The sequence below is a fragment of the Manacus vitellinus genome, unplaced genomic scaffold, assembly GCF_001715985.3.
Source record: "Manacus vitellinus isolate BGI_N305 unplaced genomic scaffold, ASM171598v3 scaffold_60_pilon, whole genome shotgun sequence".
Classification (NCBI taxonomy): domain Eukaryota; kingdom Metazoa; phylum Chordata; class Aves; order Passeriformes; family Pipridae; genus Manacus; species Manacus vitellinus.
This window is the reverse complement of record NW_021940687.1, coordinates 1,336,735-1,360,248: the sequence shown is the minus strand read 5'-3', so window position 1 is coordinate 1,360,248 and position 23,514 is coordinate 1,336,735. Positions and strand designations below refer to the sequence as shown.

Genomic DNA, 23,514 nt, shown 5'->3' with positions numbered 1-23,514 from the left:
TCTGAGCAGCAGGCACTGAGTCTGAACAAGTTATCTTGGTTGTCTTTTTGGAGCATCTCCCCTCTGTGGGGAGAGACAGGCACCCCAGGGAGGGTTCATCTTCAGCATCTATCTCAGCATGATGAGATAACCAAGCCCCTGGGGTTCCTGTCTCCCCTCACTGCCAGGCAGGAATTTGGGCTAGCTGTGCTAGACTAGACTTGCTGCCTGGCTCCAGGGTGCCAGAACCACTGACATGACTCTGCAGCCACTGCAAACACTTCCTTGCGCCTCGCTGCTCCTCTGCCTACATGTTTCAGGGGAACACAAGCCCTCCCTGCCAATGTGACAGCAGGCACGTGTCCCCACGTGGGCAGAGGGTCACATCCATGGCTTCAGAGGCACAGACCCACCCACTGTGCCCCCACTCAAGCCGTGCCCTCGGCATTTGTTGCCCTTTTGCCTACAGTGTCAGCTGCATATTTTTCAGCACAGATTTTTGAGACTGATTAAAAATAGTGGAGGACTCTCAGGCATTTACCAAACACTGCAGATCTCCATTCAAAATATTTTAATTTGACAGTGATTCTCCTTAGCAAATCTGAGATGCCAGTCAATGAAGATCTTAATCCAGCTAAGTGTGCTCCACTGATACTCCACAGGGCTGGTTTTTTAATCAGTGCCTGTAGTTAAACTCCTCATGTGACATCTAGTACAGCTGCCTCCATTTACCAAACATTCAAAATTTGTCATCACATTTATTTGGTAAGAACTATTTTCCACAAAACCATTCTGACTGACATTAATTACATTATTCCCTTTTATTTATATAATCTGAGCCCTTATTCCCCCCTCAGAAGTGGCTTAAACAGCTGGGAAGCGGAGGAGGGTCCCCCACAGGAGAAGGAGAAGCTTTGAAAGCTGCCTTTATGGAGTGCCCCAGGAGGAGGGAAGCAGCCCTGGTGGAAGGTGGAGGAGGCAGAGCTGTGCCTCGTGTTATCTGGACCCACAGCCTGAGGGAGCCTTGCCAGGGGCACGGCCACCTGAGTCCCACTAAATGGGATTCTTCAAACTCCAGAGTGGCATAAGAAGTTCTCAGTTCCTCACCTAAGATGTGGGAACTGATTATTATAATGCAAAACAAATCAACTGAAATTGCTTTCAACCATTTTACTTTTGCTGAAATAGCCAGGAAAGTTCTTACCAAAGGGTGGGGATAGTTACCTGTGGCTGAGGACACCTAAGTCCTCTAGATCCTGTCAGTGCCCTCAGTACTCCAACCATCACTCTCCCATGACCTGTATAACAAGAGAACCTGGTAACTTGGGGAACTAACATCCTTAAGTTTTGGCATAAGGAAACAACAGGAGCAAAGCCCTTCTCAAAGCTCTCAGTACTCTGTGACAGGTTGTCTTTGTATCACATTTTATAGTTGCAGTTGCTGGCAGCACGAGCAGTAAGTAAGTTGTGAAGTAGCTTCCACTTTAACCTGTCATACAAGTTTCCAGAGGTCACTTGTTTAAACTTCCATAAGACATTTATTTTCTAGTATAAGTGAAATACATTTGCTCTCTTTCTAAACAAGCAGATAGAGTGCTGAATGGCAGGGTGACAAAATGGCAAATGAAACTCTCTGTGACAAGCAATAACTACCACAAGTGACTGACTAAATGAGCTGCTCCTCAGGAATGTCTCTGTAGAGCCATTTAAGAAAACAGGGTCAGAAAGTCCAAATGTCAGGAATGACTCAGAAAGGCAGAGGAGAACTAGGCAAGGCACAAAGAGCATCACAAATCAAATGTGGGAAGAGTTTCTAGGCTAGTACAAGCTGAACAGGCCTTGAAGCTGCAACAGAGACAGGTGGATGGAAGATGGCCATGAGCTGAAGGCTTACAAAGAGGTTATTCCTAAGGCAAGGCTCCTGGGAGCCCAGGGAAATCACTGGGCAAGAAGTTTGGTACAAAAGCACTACCTTTTCCCTGTGGTGCATAATTAAGCTGTGCCACAGGGAGCCCCCACAGCCAAACACAGAGATGATTTAAAAAGAGATTAAGCAAATGTACATCCTTCAGGGCCATTTAAACACATCCTATCTGGATACAGCCCATCAAGGACCTTAAACACACGTGGGAAGGCATACAAGGGAAAGAGCCAGGCCACACTTGCCTCTATTCCCTGAGCAGTTCCCCAAGTCATAGGTAAAAGTGTTTCTGCTGGCCTGCAGACCTGGCCTTAGGACATTAGTGTAGTAAAAAACACAAAAGGAAAGAAATGTTGACTAATGAAAATGTTAACAGATACATTCAGTGAGGTACAGCAACATCCTCGTTCAGGTGGAAACTGTTATGGTGCATTTGGCAGGAAGAAATAGTTTTTTAAAGCCATTAAGCAAATGCAGGCCAAAAACTCAAACACCGTGAGCTTGAGCAGCTTGTGGATCTCGGTAGTTTGCAGCGTATGTGAAGGTTTTTATGTGAAAGGGAGGATGAAAGTTTACCCAGGGAAACCTGGCTGTTCAGACACTGCCTGGGAGAAAAAGTCCCTAAACACAGGTCACAGGAGTGGGTATGTGCTACATCCTCACTCAAAACATTCAGAAAGACCTTTACAACCAAGAGCTCGAAGGACCTCAAAACCTCCTTAAAGCCAGAGAACTTAAGTCATTCCAAAGCTCTAAATCAGCTTAAAAAGCTTAAACTCATCGAAGGCCCTACAGTGTTTTAATCATTTTAAACCCATCTAAAGCCTTAAAGTGGCTTAAGGAGCTTGAAATACTCCAAGGTTTAAAAGTGGTTTAAGAATCTCTAACTTTTGGCTAACCCCCTCCTCATACCTCCCCCAGTTGTGGCACTCCAGGGTTAAGGCAGCATCCAAGTGCCACAGTCCCATTCACCCCAAACAGCCCAGATGCAGCTGTAACAGCATCTGGAAATTATCCACATACTCTTCTCCTACTTTCTTTGGTTTCAAAGACTGGAAAGGAGTCTGGGATTGAATTCTCACGTTTGAACAAGACTCTGACCTAGGGCTCTCATATCTACAAAGTTTGTAGCTTCTGGTTCCAGCTTGGCTGTGGATAAAAACCACGTCAGACTGCTTGATTCCCCTCTTCACCTCACCAAGAGCACTGAAGTCCACAGTCACTGCAGAGGATGAAGCAAACCTGGTTAACATATTTTTGCATTTTCTGATGCCCTGATTTTAAACATAAAACTTGGGAATAGAAACAGCCCAGGATGTTTCTGTGTGGCTGTTCTCACATTTGAGTGATTGCTGTTGCATCTTTTTTACACTACCACTTCTCAGACTCCCAAATAGAAACTATATTCTTCAGAAAAATTTATTTAATGCTACATTAACACATTTCTATGTCATTTATGCTTTCCCCACTCTTCTCTTGCTGCTGCTGCAACGTCACCCCTCCTCTCCACACTCCCACCAGCACATCCCCTTGGGACATTTCCCATCCCTTTCCCTCTCTACAGGATAGTTCCCAATTCCACGGCCTCTCCCATGACTTAATTTTGCAATTTTTCCTTTCTACCTCCTTTTTGCTTTCTCTTTCACCATTATTTCTTTGGACAAATGAGAATTATACTTTACAGATCCCTCAGGACAATGCATCCAAACCAGCTCAGCTGCAACTCATATGACACAGGGATTTATTGAGGATAAATGCTGCATCCTTACTTCTTGCAGAAGGAAAGGAAAAGGAACCATGCAGGTCCCAGAGCTCTCTGCCCACTGACTGACTGTTGCTATGCCCTTCCCCCAAAAGATACAGCAAGTTACAGCTTGAAGGTAAATTAATCTAAATTTGTTTTACAAATAAGGTTAAAGAAAACATTTTAAAGCAGATACAAACTGCATTGCCAGCAAACCTCTCCGAATCATCAAAAGGTCAGCATCTCTTTGGGCTCCCAGTGGGCAGGAAGCCAGAAACATTGAGCATGGCTTTCCTTTTCATGTGTGTGCATGATTTAATTTTAATGGAACATACTGAAATTATTTTTATTGCTCCTATCTCCTGTGAAAACATCTCCCTTCGATTAAACTGCCCAAGTCTGTACATCACTGGTAGGTGCTGGCAGACATGCTGGGCCAACAGAGATTGTTTATCATTTCCATGGCGTGGCTCAGAGATGGTCTCTCTGCCTCAAAAGACCCACGCACAGTTCAGTATCCATTTCTTTTCCTCACCTCCTCCTGAAAGAGAAACCCCGCAGGGTTTTTTGGTGACCCAAAACTTATGATTTCCATCCCCTTTGCCCCTTTCTGGTGATCTCTTTCCCAGTGCTCACACAGTGGGTTGGATCCTTTCTTCACTGAACTAAGAATTGCTGTCTTTGAAAATGGGGCAGAGGGAAATCTGAATAACAGATAGAGAAAAGAAAAAAAAACCCTTGATAATGTCTCACTGTCAGGCAAGGGAAGCTTCCTAAGCTTTTGTTTTTGGTTAGCATCTGTAAATATAAAAATGAGTCATTTCTTTTGTAGTCCCTACAGAAGGTTCTTCAAGCTATGTACACTTATGAAAAAAAAGCCACAAACCTTTTCCTATTGCAAGTGTCCTGTGCTAGGTAAAGAAGATTGGTTGAGGAAGCAGCAGGTTCCTGGGATCTTCTGAGACCCTGTACTATCATGCTTTTAAATATATCGACTTTATTAATTTGTCTCACATCCACAACATCTGGATGAAGAGACTTAATGGCCCAAACAAAGCTAAGGCCTCCAATCAGAACCACATTCCTGTTTCCAAGACCACTTTGTAAACAAGCCCTCTAACTGTGGAAGACCAAAGCACCTGCTGCTCTTCCTGCAGGACGTGGCTTCTCTAGCCCAAGGAGGACAAGATCACACATCTCCTGTTCTGCACAGGCTCTCCTTTCAGTTGCCCTGACTCCCTGCACAACCCTCCCATACTGGCCACAGGCTTTTCAGCAGACAAAGCACTGAGGCTTCTCAGTGCAGAGCATGTTCTGGTAGGTCAGGCAGTAATGGGATATTGCCATTCCCAGTACTCCTCTCTTGGCAGCCAGTGCAAATCTTCTCACCACGTAATTAGATAATGTTACTATAACAAGTCTTGACTCCTGGGCACTACAGGTGAGAACCGGGGTGCTAAAAATACTAAGTCGTGACTCCTTAGGAGCCTGTCTTTTCTTAATCTTCTGCTGCAACTATTTCATTTGGTGAGGTGAGGAAAGCTGTGTTAGGCTGCTGCTGAGAGATCCTGGTGTGCCTCTTTGGATTCCCGCATGATGCCCATACACAGCGTTTGTATTTTCATACAAAGTTTGCCACAACTCTGCAGATACTCAACATGCCAAGACTGGACAAGATCACAAGTTCAAAACAACCACAAGCAGTCAAACCCTGCTCTACTGTGCTGTTCAGAGCCACATTACCAGGAAGGCTATAGACACTGGGGCTATAAATAACACTGAGGTCCTGCCCCTGCACAGTGGTCACTACAAATCAGGACAGTTTAGCAGAAGATAACATGCTAATTCCATTCTTGTGTTGATATCCCTAATGGATGCAATGCTGAACAGGGCACAAGATTCTAAAGTGTGAGTGCCATGGGGGTTTGCTCCATGCCCTGTGTCACCTTGGCTTTGTCCAGCAGACTGCTCTGGATAGGAATTGCTGTGGGTAGGATGGAGAGGGCTGAAGGCAGCTGCTGTTCCCCAGGTGCTGGAGGCTCTACTTGCTCTGCCACCAAGGGACAGCAGAGATTCAGGTGCCCAGTGTGAAGCTGGTGCTCTTTGGAGGGGAAAGCGTGCTGGAAGTGGCTGCGCTAGGGTCCCTCTCCCTGGAAGGAGAAGGGGAAGACATGGGGACCTTGGTGCTGCAGTGACATGTGGGGGACCAGAGCCCGACACCAGACCCCTGTTCCAGAGGGGTCAGATCTGCTGGGCAGCTGCAAGGGAGAGCAAACTCCTCAGTTTCCCTCTCTGAGGTCCTTCACACCTGACTGACTCCTCTGCTGAAAGGCTGATCAACATCCTTTTGGTACTTGGGGAGACGTATTTCTTGTAGCACCTCCAGCACAGCTGAGCTATCACACTTATCAACTACAAATGCAGAAAGCCTGCATGCACATGATAGGACAGAGAAAGCCACTGTGGTGTGAGGCAGGTCCACCCCACCTCTTTGAGTCCCATTTCTCCACTGCCAAAAGCAGACACAGAGTGGGTGCTCTATATGTGACAACCACACTCATGCCTGGAGTAATACCAGCCAAAGAACAAATATAAAGACTCATATAAGACATAATTTTATTCCACAGTTTCCAGCACATTCTGTAGTTAACAAGGCCAGTGACACAGCATCAATAACAAGTATTCCCCCCTTGAGATCTTTCTTTAACCTGCGTAATGGGACTTCTTTTGTTGCTTTTTTTTTCCTTTAAATAAAAACACTGGAAGCATTAATTAAAAGTAATTGTTGATGGTATCATCCTAAGTGCTTACTGTGTTTCTTATCTGGCCAGCTCATGCCTTGGATTCCAAGAATAAATCACAAAGACAGCAGATACCACATATCACCACAGAAATGAGTTTAGCCTGGGAGAACAAATTAAGCAAAGATAAAATCTAAAGCCCAGATCTCCCTTCGGAAATGATGTCTTGGTCTCACTCCTGTTCAAAGATGCTCTTTGCACTCAAAGCAAAGCAGCAGCAGAGCAAAGCTTTTAAACCTTCTGGTGAACTTGCCCCACCCAAGGGCAACACAGACTCCCCACGGGGGCTCAGGGCAGCAGCACCTGCCCTGTCCCTGCACGGTCCCTCCTCACCCCGCTGGGGCACAGCAGCACTGCAGGGGCAGCGGGGAAGGGGGGAGGCACAGCCCACCCAGCACCCAGGGAGGACGAGCAGGACTTGTCCCGTGCCCACACAAGGGCCCGGCTGCCATGACCTGCTCTGCAGCAGGAGCAGAGCACAGCAGGCACCAGGCACCACGACTGCTTTGCAGGGAGGCAGGGACTGTGCTGCTCCCCCCCGGGGCTGTGTCCCCAGTGCTATGGCAGAGTCTGATGTTCAGATGATTGCAGGGAAGGCAATCACAGCCCCCCTGCAGAGCACCCAGCTCGTGTCAAACAAGTGCTCTGAGAGCAAACTGAAAAACACAACAGAAATGTCAGAGGCCTCTCCTTCCCCACCATTCCTCTATCACCATCTACAGCTCCTGCACATGGCTCAGGGATCCTTCATCAGCTCTTTTTTTCCTGGGCTTTATCGGCCATCACAGCTTCTTCAGCCAAGATGAGAGGCAGACTTGAGTGAGTCACAACTAATATCAGACTGATTAACACTTACATGTCAACTGCAGCTTCCAGCTGAATGTGTACAGCAGTAGGGGAAGCTCAGGATGGGGACAAACACTGGGTTCCCCATGACAAAACTCGACACAGATACTTCAGGAATAGTCATGTATCAAGAACCTAGACAAGTATTAGAAAGAGAAAATTAAAATTCGCCCAACATTAAATATCAAGAGGAAAAGTATTACCAGGCTCTTAGCAACCAGCGTTAACACCTGTGGCAGGCAGTGTTGTAACACATATTTCCAAAGGGTACTCTCTAATCTTGCTATTTTTCTGATCAGAGTTCTTAAATGCAAGAACAATCCTACTGCTTTTGCTCCCAGCTGTTCTGGTATGAACAATCTGGTGAAATTTCCCCAAGCAGGGAAGGGGGAGGCAATTTTACCAGAGGTCCCATTATTTTTTCCTATAACATACTTTTCTTCCTCATTGTCCTAGACTCCCCACAGGCCTTGAAGAAAACAGTTCTTTGTTTTAGTTCTCTAGCAGCAGGCAGCTGGGAAAGGCTCCAGCCCTTTCCATCAACAACTACAACACTTCCCAGAGAGGAGAGCTGCCCTGCAGGAAGCAGTGTGGCAGCTCTGCACCTCAGAAGCATCAAACTCAAATCATTCCCGAGACTTCCATTTTCTTCCCAGTATCAGCAGTGAGCATTTTGGGGCTCTGGATCAGCTGTTACAGGACACTCCTCCCTCTGCCATTACAGGCACTGGCTGCTGCTGCACAAGCTTTGATGTGTCACAGCAGCAAAGGCAAACAGCTCTGGCTCCCACAGACACAGCCCCTGCAGTTGGGCAGAGCAGAGGGAGTTTTTTGGGAACAAGGACACTGTAACAGTTGTTGTGTAGGTGTGGTAAAAGTGGACCAGAGACAGAAGGGGAGGAGGAGGTTGCAGTGTTGTGGGAGCTGTGCCTGCCCTGGGGTACAGACATCACCAGGTTTGGTATTCAATCCCTTCCAAACCAGCAGAGCCCTTCAGCGACCAGCAGGAACAGGGCACCCCCGAACTGAGCAGGCAGCAAGGGGTGAACGACTTCATCACCACGACCAGCTCCAGCTAATCAATTTTGCAGGACACTAAATAAAAAGAAGTTTCTGGAAAACTTCCCTGAAGTACCTTCTTATGCGGAGTGTAAAAGAGAGGTACAGTCTCCAGTACAGTGACAAAAGCCACCCAAGGAGCACTTCAGTGACATGGCACTGAGCTAAACAAGAACATGAGTCACTTTGTGATCCAGGATCAGTCTGGGCTGGCAGACATTTGTGCTTAGCTTACCAGCTGCCCCACATGGCTCCTACATGTTGAGCCAAACACTGGGATTATGAATGGAGCCAATCTACCAGATGCTCTTCAGAGCTGTGTGTGTGTGTGTGTGTGTGTGTGTGTGTGTGTGTGCAGCCCTGTGAGTAACTGCAGTTCTCATCTAACATCAGATTTTTTTGCACTATTTCAAGATACGGAACAGGCAAGACAGCAACAACTGAGAATTCAAACACAGTGCAGGGGTTGCCACGATGTTGAGGCCTCTTACTGCTCCTACTAGACAGGGGGCAAGAGCTTCTGAACCTCAAGCACTTTCAGAGCCTGCTCAAACCTTATGCAAGATCTGCCCTCACAAGCAGCAGCCAAAAGCTTTCTGTCACTGACATGTACAACCCCAAAGCCATACTTTGGTCCCTCATCTGTCACTTGAAGACTGAGGTATACATTCACATCATTCACTTGTCCTTTCCAATAAACAATCTTTTTTTCTGCCTTATGCCATTAAGTTCTGATTCCAGCTGCAACTAAGACCACAGGTAAAGTTTAGAGGTGAGAGAAATCAGATTCGTTTGAAAGCCAGTGTTATGTGCTGCAGCTTTGGTTTTGGTTTTTGTTTAATGGTAACTTCAGAAAACCACATAGACTGGATGATTTCAGTGGCTGTTTATCACAATGGCTAGATAATAGTTTGAGATTTTTAGTAATTCAAAACTGTTCATGTAGGTAAGAGATTCTCAGAGAACTGCAGGGAGATGGGGCCTACAGCTGCCCCACACCCAGCACTGCAGGAGAGTCTCCTCTCTTAGGGAAAAGGATGTTCTGTAGCTCAGGTGTAACAGAAAAGAGCTCAGCAAGTACAAATTCTTTGTGTGCAAAAGTGACGTGGTTTTGTACAACACTAATGTATTACACAATCACATAAATAACTGGTACAGAGTACATCACTCATGATGACAGAGACAACATCACCATCTAGCCTTTCTCAACACCAGACCAGACTCCAGGAGCCATAAATATTCCGGTCTGAAAGGACTGCAGTAGCTTCAACCATTAGTGCCAGCAAATGCACTGCCCTTGTGAAAGCTGTACTTTAATTGCAGATTACCTAACACACAAAATGAAGGATCCTGCTGAATTTTAAAGGCTTGGATATTTTGCAGTCTCCAGCACAAATGCAAGCAGCATCATTAAGAACAGTGCACCGTGGCTTCCTTCCCAGTCTGTCTTCCTCTGGGAATTGGTCTCCTTCAGTGCCATCAAGTAGAGGGTTGCTCCATTGAGGTGCCAATGCCAAGTCTGGAAGTGCTGTGCTGGACAGGGCTGCTGGTAACACATCATGGAGGTGAACAGGCCCAGAGGGGACATGCTGCTTTGCTGCCCTTCCCTCCTCACAGTCTACAAGAGTGGTCCTTGAGTCGCTCCCCCGCTGCCACTGGCCTGTGAGAAACGAGTGGCCTGCAAGCAGTGTCCTGTGCTGTGGCTCTGCCAGCCATCTTGATACACACAGCTGATAAGCACTGAGGTATAATAAAGGAAATGGGATTAAAGCCAACAAAACACTCCTTCCACACTGCTGCAGTGTTTATTCAGCCAGAATTCCTGATGAACTCTATTAATCAATCTCTTTGGCTAATTGGGCATTACTCAGGCCACTGCACAGCATAATGTTCACAGTGACAGAGCAACAGAGGCATTACGGGCTTCAGCTTTTTACAGCAGGTGTTTACATGTAGCAGGTCCTTGTGTAAGGGCTCCTTATAGGATGACAGTCCGTCTGCAAACAAAGCAGCAGCACTTTGGGCTTCTCCAGGGCTGGGAAGTGCTACGTACAGGCACAGTATCGTCATCATCATAAGGAATCAAGGCTGATTAGTGTCACGGGTACAATTAAGCAGGTTGGCTGTGTTACCTCTTTCCCTTTCTCTTGTTTAACTGTGATCCAAACCGCAAGGCACAAGTGATGACAGGAGGAGAGTGAGGGGAGCAGGGTGGGGAAGGGGGTGATGATTAAAAAACAAGGAAGGAATACTCTGAGACACACAGTTACCGTAACAGCAGACAAGCAGACCAGAGGCAGACAACGACAAGCTGACCTGCTGATTTGTTGCCCAGTCCTGGAAACCCCCATGCACCACACCACTACCGGCAGTCCTCCTTCAGTGAAATGCCAAAAGAAACATCAGCACCACGTTGACGATGATGAGGAAGAGCAGGATGACAAAGACCACTACCCGCTGGGTCTCCGGGTTCATGTTGCAGCGGAGGAAAGTGTGAAGCGCACTCCATTTGTGTCTGCTTCGGTCGGGGACCTTTGCCATGGCTTCAGCCCCCAGGAGAAAAAAAAGCCAGAAAAGCTTAAGTGCCAGCTGTACAGCCGGGGCACGGATGGGGCAGAGGGCTGTGAACAGAAGCTGCCTGCAGCTCTCAGTGGCAGGAGTCTAAATGCTCGGCACGGCCATGGCCGGTCCCGCACAGCACATGTGCCCAACGCCCCCCGGCTCAGGGGGAGCCGCTCACCGCATCCTTGGGGCTCCGCGAATCCTCTGCCGAGGGAGCCGTCGCCATGGCTCTGGCAGCAGGAAGACACTGAATTCCTTCTGGCAGGACGTGCCGGAGCACCGCAATCCGGCTGCGATATCGGCTTCCCAGAGAGCGGCTCCGCGATTTGCTGGGCGCCGTCTCCAGGATACACGAGGCCTTAGCAACGCCGAGCGCAGCCGTGGGGTGCGCAGGGGAGGCTCTTAAGGAGGGTCAGGGCTGGATTAGGCGGCTGCTTTTTTAAATCCTTCCACCCGCGCTAAGATGTGCCAGCAACAGAGACCAGCCCTGCCAGAAGCAAATCCCCAGGGCCGGTGGGGCTGGGAATAGCCGGCCGTGGGACAGGGCCGGGCTCGGGCAGGGCACACACGGCTTCCCACACACCTGAGGGAGCAACAAGTGCGGGCTGTTCGCAGGAGGACGGGAAGGAGCAGCCCTGTGACCGGGGGCCCGGGAGAAGCGGCTCCTGTTGGACTCCACCATCCACCTCCTCGCGGGATCCTGGAGCCAGAATGTCTAAAGGACTTGGCTCCCTCTGCCAACACCTCCGTAGGCCTGAGCCACTTAAACCTCAAATCTCTGCAACCAGAAAACCTCTATTCAGCTCTACAGAGCCCTTTTGTGAACTTAACTTTTGCTGCTGGACTGCAAAGTTCACCAAGCATCAATCTGCCTGGGGTACACTCAAAGATGCCCCAGCTAAGCATAGCTCCCACCCATGTCGGATCAGGGACAGGATGAAAAGGCACTCCTCCTTGGAAAGGCAGGGATAGACCTTAGAGAGCTCTTTGACTATAGCCTTTTCTCCTCTAGCCAGCAAAGCAGAGCCCACCTCTTACTCAACAGCCAGCAGTAATAGCACTCCACAGGAGAGGAAAAGAAGGACCCAGTATTTAAGTTCTTCATTGACAGGAGGTAATTTCACATCTTCCAGTTCTCAGGTGCTTACCCCACACATGAAACTGAGAAATCTGAATCCAGCAGTCCAGCACCTGGAGTTAGGGCTAGACAATAGTGCAGATAATGCATGGAGCTGCAGATGCTCCACAGAGGATGCAACTATCCAACAGGATGACTCTGCATTTTACACAGCAGTTTCAAACATGAAAAAAAAAATCCCCAAACCCAACATGTGTCTATATAGACACACACATTCCTGGGAGAAGGAACCAGAAGTCATGGTTCTCCCCCTAAACACGGTAGCATCCGTCTCTGGGAAGGGCAATGAGGGAGCAGCCACACGATGTGGGTATGGACAGAATGCTCTCAGCTGCTCTCACAATGCAGAGAATACATTAAAAAAAGATGCCTTTTTTCAGGTGTTAGCACATCAATGCCCATAATGTTTCTTGGGGATCTGTACAGTTCCTGTAGGTATCCTGGAACACAGCAGGTGAGAGATTTAAAAGGGGAAATGTTTAAGAGTTTTCTTTGATTTTGGAGTTTTTCCCCAAATTGTGCTGACCTCAGCAGGGGCTATAGAGAAAGGGCTAAGCAGTCAAAACGTCCACTGTCTCCTTATGCTTCTGCACTGTTTCAGATAGCTGTCTTTCTTAGGCATCATAAAATCAAGTCTAGAATTATGCCAGTTTCTGTTTTCTGAATGTAAAGATCCTGCAAATCTCCTTGTCTCTAACTTAAATATGGAACAAGGAGAATAATGTGTAGGACAAGAGCTTGTGCTTTTGGTGCAGCTTCAAGACCTGGTAAAAAAACCTTCACATACGCTGCAAACTACTGGGATCCACAAGCTGCTCAAGCTCACAGTGTTTGAGTTTTTTGCCTGCATTTGCTTAATGGCTTTAAAAAACTATTTCTCCCTGCCAAATGCACCATGGCATAACAGTCCAATCCCTAAGCTTGCAGGCTTCCATTTAATGAATGTTCCTCAGGTCCACAGTTCTCACATCATTGCACTGTTCAACTCCTGGGCATTCTGCAAATCTTGTCTGGCTTTGAAGGGTTTTCATGACTGACTGAGTTTGGACATAAGCCACTGAGCAGTATTTGGGAGGATCTTCAGGAGAAGCTAATCATGGTGAATGGGAAGCATGATCACACTTGCTCTTCTGAAAGCTGCACAACAACTACCGTCTTCTCTGGGCACTTAGTTACACTGAAAAGAAATAAACTCCAGTGATTCAACTAGACAGAGCTACGCTGTTGGTGTCACAGGATACTGAGAAGTTTCTAAAATCCATTGTGATCTCCAATAGTTTCCTAAAATCTTTGCCACTCACGAACATGCTTGAGCATTTGAAGCACAGAAAAGTGAACTTCCTGTGTATAAGCACAGAAAGTTTGCCTGAATGTCTATAAAGACATCTGAAAGGGCACTTCTTGACACTACTCTGAGCCTGCCTGAAAGGAGAACTTCAGGGGAAACTCATATTAAGATGAAATTGCAGAAAAAAAAATAAAAGATACAAAATAGTAATGAAGGTCACATTTACATCTAATTTTGTTGTCTCTAAGAAACAGCCTAAGCCACACCTATGTTCCTTTTCTCTTCTGATGTGCAGACCCAAGTGCCCTTCTGCACTACACTGCCCAGGCACAAATAACATGTTTACCTTGTGTACATCTTGTAGAATCGCACAATTAATGATAAGTTGCAGTCACCCTTCTGACCCCACAGTGAATAGAAACTGGTCTTGACAAGGACAAAAGCTGCAGAGTGACTCTAGCTGTGACCTGGCTTTTGTTTTCACCCCCACGCAGTGAAACCCCTCACAGGTCCTTGGCAGAGACTGTGCACGGGGGAGTTACTTCCATGGTAACTCAAAGTGTTTGCAGTGGGGGGGGCTCTCCAGCTCCTGCTGCACTCTCTAAACACCATGTGGCATCTTTCCATGATGGAAATAAAGCCTCATTCTTATTCCTAACTGATCAGACATGCTTCTGTGGTAGGTGGCATCAGCAAGAGATGAAATAGCTGAAAGTTTTACCTCGTGGCTTGTAATACAGTGGGACTTACTTTGTATAACTATCACTGAGGGAGCATATTTCAAATAATTGTTGCACAATCTCCACTGGAATCTAATTTGCAATTGTGATAATTTCCTTCCAATTCTTCCTCTAAGAGCCATCCTCAGCCAGGACTGCACCAGGGGAATAAAGCTGCCACTCCAACAGAGCAAGTGGTGAGCACAGCACAGCCTCGAAGGCCTGGGCACACACAAAGCCAAGCTGCAGTCCCAGAAGATGGCCAGTGACCAAGCCTTCAGAGAATGAGTTATTCAAGAACTCCCGGTCTAATACTAGATAAAATAAAAACAGAAAGACAAGCCTTCACTTTTCATCAATATGATACTAAATATTGCCCAGTCCTTACTCGTCACTGTGCTTGTATGTGCAGCAAACGGGGCCTAAGCTTTTGAAGACTGGTTTAGTTGTCAGTTTTAGGAGGCCAGGAGTGTACAGACAAACCCACTGCTGGTCAATGAAAAGAGCATTTCAATACTCTGCAGCTGAATGGGGAACTGAAAGGCACATGTACATGAATGTGAAAAAATAATAACTGTAATAGGAAGCACAGGTGGGTCAGTAGGACAGGCAAATAAATAACTGAGGAGACAAGCAGTGAAGTTCCCATCACGCTGGGAAGCCAAAGAGCCCATTTCCCAGAGTGAGGCCACCAAGGGCAGTCATACAAGGGGATCAGCCCTGCCAACAGCACCTTTCCCCTCTCTCAAGAGAGCAAACTTGGAAAGCAAAGCTCCCAGTAGCACACTACCTACCATGCTGGAGCACACTTGAGGACTTCCTATCCTCGACTTATCACAAACAGGGATGTGCTTGCTACAGGTACAAGACACAGCACAGTTCAACTCCTCTTAAAGCCAAGGATGCATTAGTACTGTAGGCACAAATAAACACTGCCCTAAAAACCCCTGGAGGAAAAAAGAACACTCTTGTTGGGTCATTTATCAATACCCTCTCTCCAACAAGGTGAAAAATATATCAAAATATTAACAAGCAACAGAGGCAGAAATGCCAGAACTGAGCCTGGATGGGGCCCATCTGACACACAGACAGGTACCTTCTGCCCCAGCTGTGCTGCCTCACTGCCTGCTCAGGGCAGAGCACATGGACAAACCAGGCAGCAGCTCCGTGCTGTTTGCTGGCTCTGTGCAGAGCTTTGCATACCATGCAAACACAGCACAGAGCACACAAATATGAACTTCTTTACAAGTTTTCCAAAGGTGTTGCTAAATAGGATACCTTCTGAGGCAGCATTACTGTCTGGTTTTGCACCAGTGAAGCCACAGACACAAACATGAACTTCCCTGTCCTCTGCTTGGCATTGCTGGGTGTTCAGATGCTGAGCATGAAGAACTACAGAGGAAGAGAGTGTGTTCAGTATTTGCAAAAACCTCCAACAGTTTAACAGCCAGAGTAACAGATTTCACCTGGGTCTGTATGACTGGGGTTTTTTCCCCTTTTAACCATATTTTGACATAAAAATCACCAAATTATTCTTGCTCTTTTCATAAAACAGCTGTTGCAGATCTTCTTGGGGAAGAAGCTTCTATTGATTTTTATTTTTTTAATTAGGTGATAAAAATACTTCTATCTAATAACACCAGGGTGACAAAGCACTTCAAATGCATCTTTCAAAAAAGAATTCAGGCTGACTGGATGTTCAATGGACAAATTTTTACTCAGTTTTCAGCTCAGCAACTGAAAACAAGAAAGCATGACAATGAAATAGTGAGAGGGGAGAGCATTACTACCTGCAAATCAATCCATGGAAACTGAGTTTCCTGAACTCCCAAATATCCCACTCTCACACTTTATCCAGCATCCAAATGAAGCAACTATCAACCCTGCTATGCACTGAATTAACTCCCAGTAACAACTGCAGCTACCACCTCCCAAAAGGATATCATTCCTACTGAGCCACGGCCAGAAAACCTCAGAACAAGTACAACTTCTTCAGCTGCATATGATTGTGTATTTCTGCAATGGAGAACAGTCTGTCAGAGAATCACAATTTGCTTTGAATTTTTACAGTGTGTAACACTGTGTTACTAGAGCACAGTTACTCCCACTGCATCTTCTCCTAGCTCGTACTGCATGGTTCAAGCCCACACAGTTTTTACAGCCAGTACTTCCCTGGATGGATTACTCATGTCATCCTGCCAAAACGTTGCAAGCTGTTCTCATGCTGGAGTACTAAGATTCACGAGATAATTATCAATGGAAAGAAAATTGGCCTGACCATTTCCTGGGGCAGTGCAGAGATTAAGGCATGGGCACACTGGGACACTGCAGATTGGCCACCTCTGACTATAATTAATTAAAAGAAAAAACCAAAACCCATAATCTGCTTAGCAACCAGTCTTTTGCTTTCAGACTCTACTAAAGCTAGAAAATCTTCGAAATTCTCCTAAAGCAGGTTTTATTTTCAAGAATAGCAACAATAACTACTAACATGTTTGAAGCATCTGGGAATTATTCTCCTGGCCTGGAGCTCCGGGGCCAGAGGAAGGTGTTGCTGCCGCGAGCCACGTGCCGACACAACACATCCCACGCGCTCCTGTGAGCCGAGGCCAGGGAGCTTCCAGCATCACACACATGGCACCACACATTTCCCATGGGCTGGGCTAGGGCTGGGCCTGCTCTGGGGGTTGACTGAAGGTGGAAAATTCTCTCTCAGTGTTGAGTGACAGATGACAGGGGAGCGGTACAGGCAGGAATGGCCTAGGCAACAAAACAAAGCATGTTATGATAGATGTGGCAGAGCAAGGGACAAGCAGAGAGCAGCAAAGACAGGCAGGCATGGTCCATGCAATGGCCTAGGAAAATGTATCTTTTCAGTACAAGACTGGACACAGGCAGAACAAAAAATGCTTAATAATGATGCTCTGAATTAAAGATAGGCTGAACAGGATTTACAGGAAGACAGATGGATAGGGAAGGAAATTCCGCGTCTTGGAGACCCAGCAAGATTAACACAGCCTGAATGCAATGGCTGGGAAGGGGTCAGAATAGATGATGCTCTGGTTACAGGGCTGAGGAACAGACAGAAGGAACAGAGGCTGGCAATGACATCCTTAGTGACTGAGACAGGAGGTGTTCAGGGTCCTAAAAATTATTTTAATGCTTTTTCTGTTTGGGATATCCTGTTTTTGAGTTGAAAATTTGACAGTAATGGATAACACAGAATGGATAACATGGATAACAAGGAATGGTCATGTGGGCTGGAGCAGAGATATAAAGGAGAATCAGAGGTATAGAAATACTGTGAGAAAAGTCAGGGAAAGAAGAGAGGGAACAGGCATGGGTAGAGTTATGGGGCCTGAAGCAGGTGAGGTCAGAGGAAGCTGCAATGAAGCCAGTGAAAACAGATAAAGTGGGTGAGAAGAAGGGGATGAATAACAATAGTACAAGGTGAGGGACGAGGTGAAATGTGGTGACAAACATGGGATAGAGGAAGATGCCTAATGTATGAAGCTGAAAAAACATTAACAGATAAACCCTTTAAGAGTTTGTACAAGAGGTGACTGGAGATGGAACAGGGGCAAGCTTTGTTTTTTGGTTGTTTCTAGACCATAAGTCTCCTTTATTTCTGACTATACAGAAGTTTGCAAGAAAGCCATGTAGTTTTGGGCTGTCTCAGATATTCTGTTGAGCCCATACATTATAAAATATGAGTACAGGATTCCTTTAGATGTCATCTGCAAAATAATGTGTTATGACACTTCTCTGACTACTCAGCGTCCTCACCTCTTACAGAATATACCAGCCTTGTGGAGGCAGAAAACAGGAAAGCTGCTTCCAAGCAAGAGTTCTTCCAGGCTGGCTTGTAGTAAGGTTAATTTGGGAGTGCTCCTTCGTTGTCTCCTGATGCAACGAAGGGAGCCACAGGAGGGCTAGGGAGAACAACAGTCTCCATGGAGTATGAGAATGAGAAAAGCCATAGGAGGGTAAAAGACACACATAAGCTGTGTATAAGAAACAGGCTAAACATTTCTATGTCCTACGTGACAGAAAAGCAGGGCAGAAATTTTACAGGGTCAAGCAGCCTCCCGAGGCCACGTTTTCCCTGATACCTCTATTTTATCCAGCAGGCTGGAAAAATGCAGAAGAGCAATACACCTTCCAGAATGGATTTTGATGGGCTGTTCTCCAAAAGCTGCCCCATCAACCAAGAAATTAGTAACAATTTAAGCTACAGCTCAGAAGCAAACTTGTAAGTGGCTGTTGAGATGATCAGGAAGGCAAGGATGAGAAACTGATAGTCCCGACAGCAAAGGAACAAGGTGCCCCACTGCTTTACTAACAAAGCATCCATTAGGGACAGAGGAATGTGGAAAAAACAGGACATTTGGTCCATAGTGGGTAGCTTATACATCCTGCTTTCATTTCATAAAACCTGTTGACACGAAGACTTGCCAGTGGCAAGTCAGTGGAACAGACAGAAGCAGGATCATTTTAAAGATCATAGATAAAACCAGTTAGAAGTAGGACTGGAAAAAAAAATAACTCCCATCAACACCTTCCTAGGTCACTTCAAGAAAGAAGCTGAACCTGATGTTCAAGTGCTGCAGAGCAGCTCCACTCCTGTCCTCTGAGGCCCTAATCACTGCCCAGCTCCACGCAGAGCCCCTGACAAGTGCGTGGCACGTGGAGGTGTGCCAGGCACGGGGACCGGGGACAAAGGCTGCTCTGGTCCCCTGCCCATGGAGCTCCCATGGGTTCCCGTGGGGAGTGGGCTTAATGCAAGCAACATTTCCTCATTCTGCTGCAAGGAGCAGGGCATGCCTGCCCTGCCTGGAACAGGGGCTCTCCCAGGGCAAGCTGAGGGCACCGAGGGCTGGCCCCAAGGGCCCCAGAGGGAGGGAGAGTCTTTTCATGAGCCTCAGGAGAAGCAGGGTTGGCTCTTCAGCAGCTTCATCGTTCTTCTTGATCTGTCTTCCCTCTGCAGCTCCCACAGTCATGCTGCTCTTATCAGAGTGATAAGATAAAACTGCAAGGAATATGACAGTGCTTTCACTGTATTAAGCCACGGATGAACTTGATGGTAACTCTGCCCCCAGTTTACCAAGTGTAGGACAAGGGGCCTTGGTCACAGGACAGGGCTGAAGCTGACGGGGAAGATCTTTTGAGGATTAACAATGCTTTCTGAAGGGCCAGAAGAGTCAGGAGCGATTTTATTTTTCCACCCCAGGGGTGAAATGTCTTCTGAGGATTAGGGAAAAAAGAAAACTTTGCAGAGAGGAGCTGCCCTAAATCACGGTTTGGAGAGAGAAGAACAAATCCAAAAATGTTCTGATATCAAAACCATGCTGAGAGGAACCTGAAGTACAAGTATGGTATAAACCCAGATATATTCACTCCTCTCTCTCTGTGCAAACATTTAAATCTGGAATAACCTCTAAACTAACATTTACCCAGCATTCCTATTCTGTCACATTCCTTCTTTATCCCCTTCTCTCAGTAAATCTTCATACTGCAATACCCACTTTGTTATTGTGCTGTTATCCATCACAGGTGTTTCTTGAACTAGCAAACTGGGCCATGGACATCCCAAAACCTATTTTTAAAATAAAGATTTTGGCAGAAGTAAATTGTAACATCAAGATTCTGCAAAATAGACTTGTCTTTGCACATCATCAGGTTCCCATTTCGAGCAGGGATAACTGCAGTTTAATTTATGCAACGCTTCTGAAGTAAAATCTTCATGGGAGTGCAAATATTGCAAATAGTGCTTCCAGTGCTCTTCCTCCCACAAAACAGAGGCAGAGAGTTAGGTACCAAACCAAGGATCCCTGAAAGCCAAACAAGGAGCTTCTGAGGACAGGGTAAGTTCCTTCTTTACATTAGAGAGAGGGCAGGTTTGAAAGGCTCCCACTTTACACGTGAATGGTGAAATCACTGACCTTCACCTGCACATTTCCTTGGATGTCCTTGCACAGAACCTGATGAGGTGCATGTGAGAGCCCTGAGGACCTTGGAGGGTTAGTGCCTGCCTGCCACACTATCTCAAGTGCCCCAGAGCAAGGATTTGAAGGTCTTCGTGACGCCATGGTAGATGGCTCTCATGTGCTACAAGTGACAGGCAGGAAGCCAAGACCTTCTGGAATGTAACCCTTATCCCTACAGGATACAATGCCACTACTAGGGGTTAAAAGAGCCCTTTTACTGGGATGCCAAAGTACTGAAAGTCGGTTGCAGCCTTCACCTTAAAAGAGACAACCACTTCTTGTGAGCAGCATCAGTAAACACACTATGTTTCCTTCAAGCAGTGGGAAGCATCAGGCAGAGTTCTGGAAACCCATGGATACACTGGATAAAATACAGGCAGACTTTGAGATGACTTGGCACAAGTAACTTCAGAAGTTAAAACATTGTTGGATCATTTTTTTTCCAAGGGGAACACTGTGGAGCCAAGCCTCTCTCTACACCCCGGTAACTGGGAACACATTTAATGCCAGCAAACAACAGACATTTTATTGAGTCCCCTAATAGTCACATTATCATTAACAAGTGTTAACAGAAGCTGTTAGTCTCTACAATTTAGCAGCTGGCAGGGCTGATGTGAGAACTCCAAAGCCATCACACTGTCTCCAGTCATTTCCTTTGAGTGAGGTATCTGGGTCTGTTTTACAGCCACAAAGTTTGGGCAATACCTGCCCTTCTTTAAACGTGTCTGTATGTGGGTGTGGACACACCCATGCCCACAGAGAGGGGGAACACAGAGGCTACAACTCCTGTTCTGCTGCTTCAGTTTGGCTCCTGCAAGGAGTTAGGTCCCCTCAGAGGCCGAGCCCACAACCCACTCATTCCCTTACACGCCTGCAGCACTCCTTCCACTGTCACACCTCCGTGTTTCTGTTTGGGAGTTAGAACTCTGACAGCCCCCCATGTGTTATTCTTGCCCCAAGAACTAAGTTAATTGTTTGTTCCTAATGAGTATCAGGTTAATCAGAGTATTTAGAGGAAACATGGATCTAGCAAAACCTAATATATTTTATAGAAATGCTTCAGTGTGGATTGAACTCTGCTGTGGTGTGTATGCTGCAGACCATACACACGTGGTGTGGGAGCTACCTACCCTCACCTCCCACGTGTGTGTAAGAACAAGCAGGGGATGGCCAAGTCCCAGTGCTATCGAGGACATGAGAAAGTGTCTCAGAGCAGCCCCAGCTGCCCATGGTAGAAAGCAGAAATATGGCTCTGGCAACCCCTGGGACCACTTATTTCCTGATCCTGATGTTTGGTGAGACATAATTGCCATAGAGTATTTGAATATACCAATTTGCTTTAAATCCATTGCAAAAAGCCCTCTGAAACAACCTTAGAAGTTTGCAGACCAGAAAACTGTAAAAACTAAATCCGTCAGGCAGTAGAAGAAATTACAATTCTGACTCCATATCCTGAACATTCCCATCTGAGCCCTACACAAACTTATGCAAGCACTGGGGATCAAAAACAAGGATCCAGTAAAGATTTATGTCCACAGGGAAACATTATTTCTGGTCCTTGACAGTACTGAGCTTTATACAGTATTCCACAAATAAATCATATGTGCTACTTCTGGACCACAGTTGTCAACCTTGGCTGCAGGAATAGGCAGGACACAAAAGCAGGAATTAAGCCCCTGGAAGAAAAAAAACCAGAGCAGGGGGTGGTGGTGGTGTTTGTTAACTGGTTTCTATTTGCTTCAGCATCAGTTGGGAGAACGATATACTCACATTAAGATAAAAAAAAAAAGGTAATAAATCTCTTCTCCCAGATTACACAGGAATGTTATATATTGCTTCCATACGATCAGTGATTCTAATTAAGCTTCCAGTCTGGAAATCTGTTGTGACCACAGCTTTTGCAACCTATTCTGTACTCTTTTGAAAAAAGAAAAGAGATGACAACATTTTGTGGCACTATTTTAAAATGTTTCTGTCTTTTCAAGTTTGTCCTCACATAGTACAAAAGAGATTTCTGTTAATTAGAATGAAGATAAATGAAGTGAAAAGGGCTATGAAGGATATTACTCATGTTTAACAAAATTAAAATCTGTTGTTCTGATTTCATCTGTATTAACATTTTATGAGTTTTGGGGTTTGGTTTGGTTTTGCTATTTTGGGGGTTAAAAAAAACCAACCAAACACAAAAAAACCCCAATCAAACAAAAAAAACCCCAGTCCACAACTCTGTCTTGTTTAAATTGACTGTGCTTGGAGGAGTACTGGGTGAGCCCAGAACAACTTCACAGTGTGTGATCAAAGAGTTTAGCACGAGAATTAATGCTTTAGAGACCCAGTAAGACAGAGAGAGTACTGGTACAATATCTGCTGCCCTTGGTATGTGGCAGATATGTTGTTTGTGTCACTTCCTGAAGGTTTTTCTGTATGAATTGCTTCGTGAAATCAGAAACATATATGTTGGAACCAATTAGCTTAATTGTATCTTGTCAGCAAGCACTGGTTAGCACAAACATCTGTAACACACTACAGTATTGCCATTTTAAAACATGTCTTAGATAAAATCCTAGCCTGCTGAAGTCAATGAGTTGTGCATTTCTCAGGAACGAGACTTCACATACCAAATTCCAAACTTATCAGGCATAGAGCCATAAGAGATAAGGGAAAAATAGGGAGTCCTGCAGTAATTTTCCAAATCCTTGGGGCTTTGCTTTCACCAGATGGGATGGTGCTGTTGGTGGAGGGCTGTGAGGAGCTAAACCCTCCATGTGTTGAACTGCAGTGGCTTTTCTTCCAAAGCACAGAGCCAGAGGGGCCCTTTGCACAGCAGGACATCCCAAACCCTCGGTACACATGTGACAATTCCAGGCAAACAGGCCTAAGCTTCCTTAGCCAGGCCAATTACTTAATGAAAACTACACAGCTTATCATCACCATGGTCCCTTGAGAGCCAGGCAGGCTTTTCATGTGCCTAATCCCTCCTGTGCTCAACTTCAGAACACGTATAACACATTTAATGAAGCTTGAAGCTGTATCTGTTCTATATGTAACATTTATATAGCACTGGAAGGACAGAATCACAATGTATTTGCAGTACAGATTTTCCTCTTGCTGCATTTTTACCTAATTGGAAGCAATAAAACATGAGGATAGGGTCTTTATCTGGACCAAACACAAAGTAAACTCCACCAAGTACAATCTAAACACAAAAATCTCTTTTCACAATCATCAAGAATGTGTTTGAAAGAATGTCAAACAGATGCCCCAAGAAAATTACTTCCCCTGCCTCTTTTCTCATCCCAAACCCTTATTATTACTTTTTGATTGATTTTTCTTGGCTCTTACACTCTCTCATGCTGATCTTCTTAGGTGGGCTCTATACAACCTTCCCAGCTTTCTTTTATCCCTCTAGTCTTCCTGCCAATAAATTACTCTACTTTTATGAAAGATTTCTTTTTTATTTCATAGCCATT

At 45.9% G+C, this 23,514-nt stretch overlaps 1 protein-coding gene across 4 annotated transcripts in view; it reads right to left on the bottom strand.

Annotated features, from left to right (window-relative positions):
• ARHGEF4 (Rho guanine nucleotide exchange factor 4) overlaps positions 1 to 23,514 on the bottom strand; it is a 120,067-nt gene that overhangs the window by 18,382 nt on the left and 78,171 nt on the right. Inside the window, exon 1 of one of the 4 annotated variants that reach the window (XM_018083142.2) lies at positions 10,667 to 10,948. The exons of 2 other annotated variants lie outside the window; for them this stretch is intronic. The gene's annotated coding sequence lies outside the window, so the exon portion shown is untranslated. Of the gene's footprint in view, positions 1 to 9,678; positions 9,703 to 10,666; positions 10,949 to 23,514 lie in introns of those variants that run through there. One more of the 4 variants, XM_018083143.2, reaches the window with a different exon arrangement.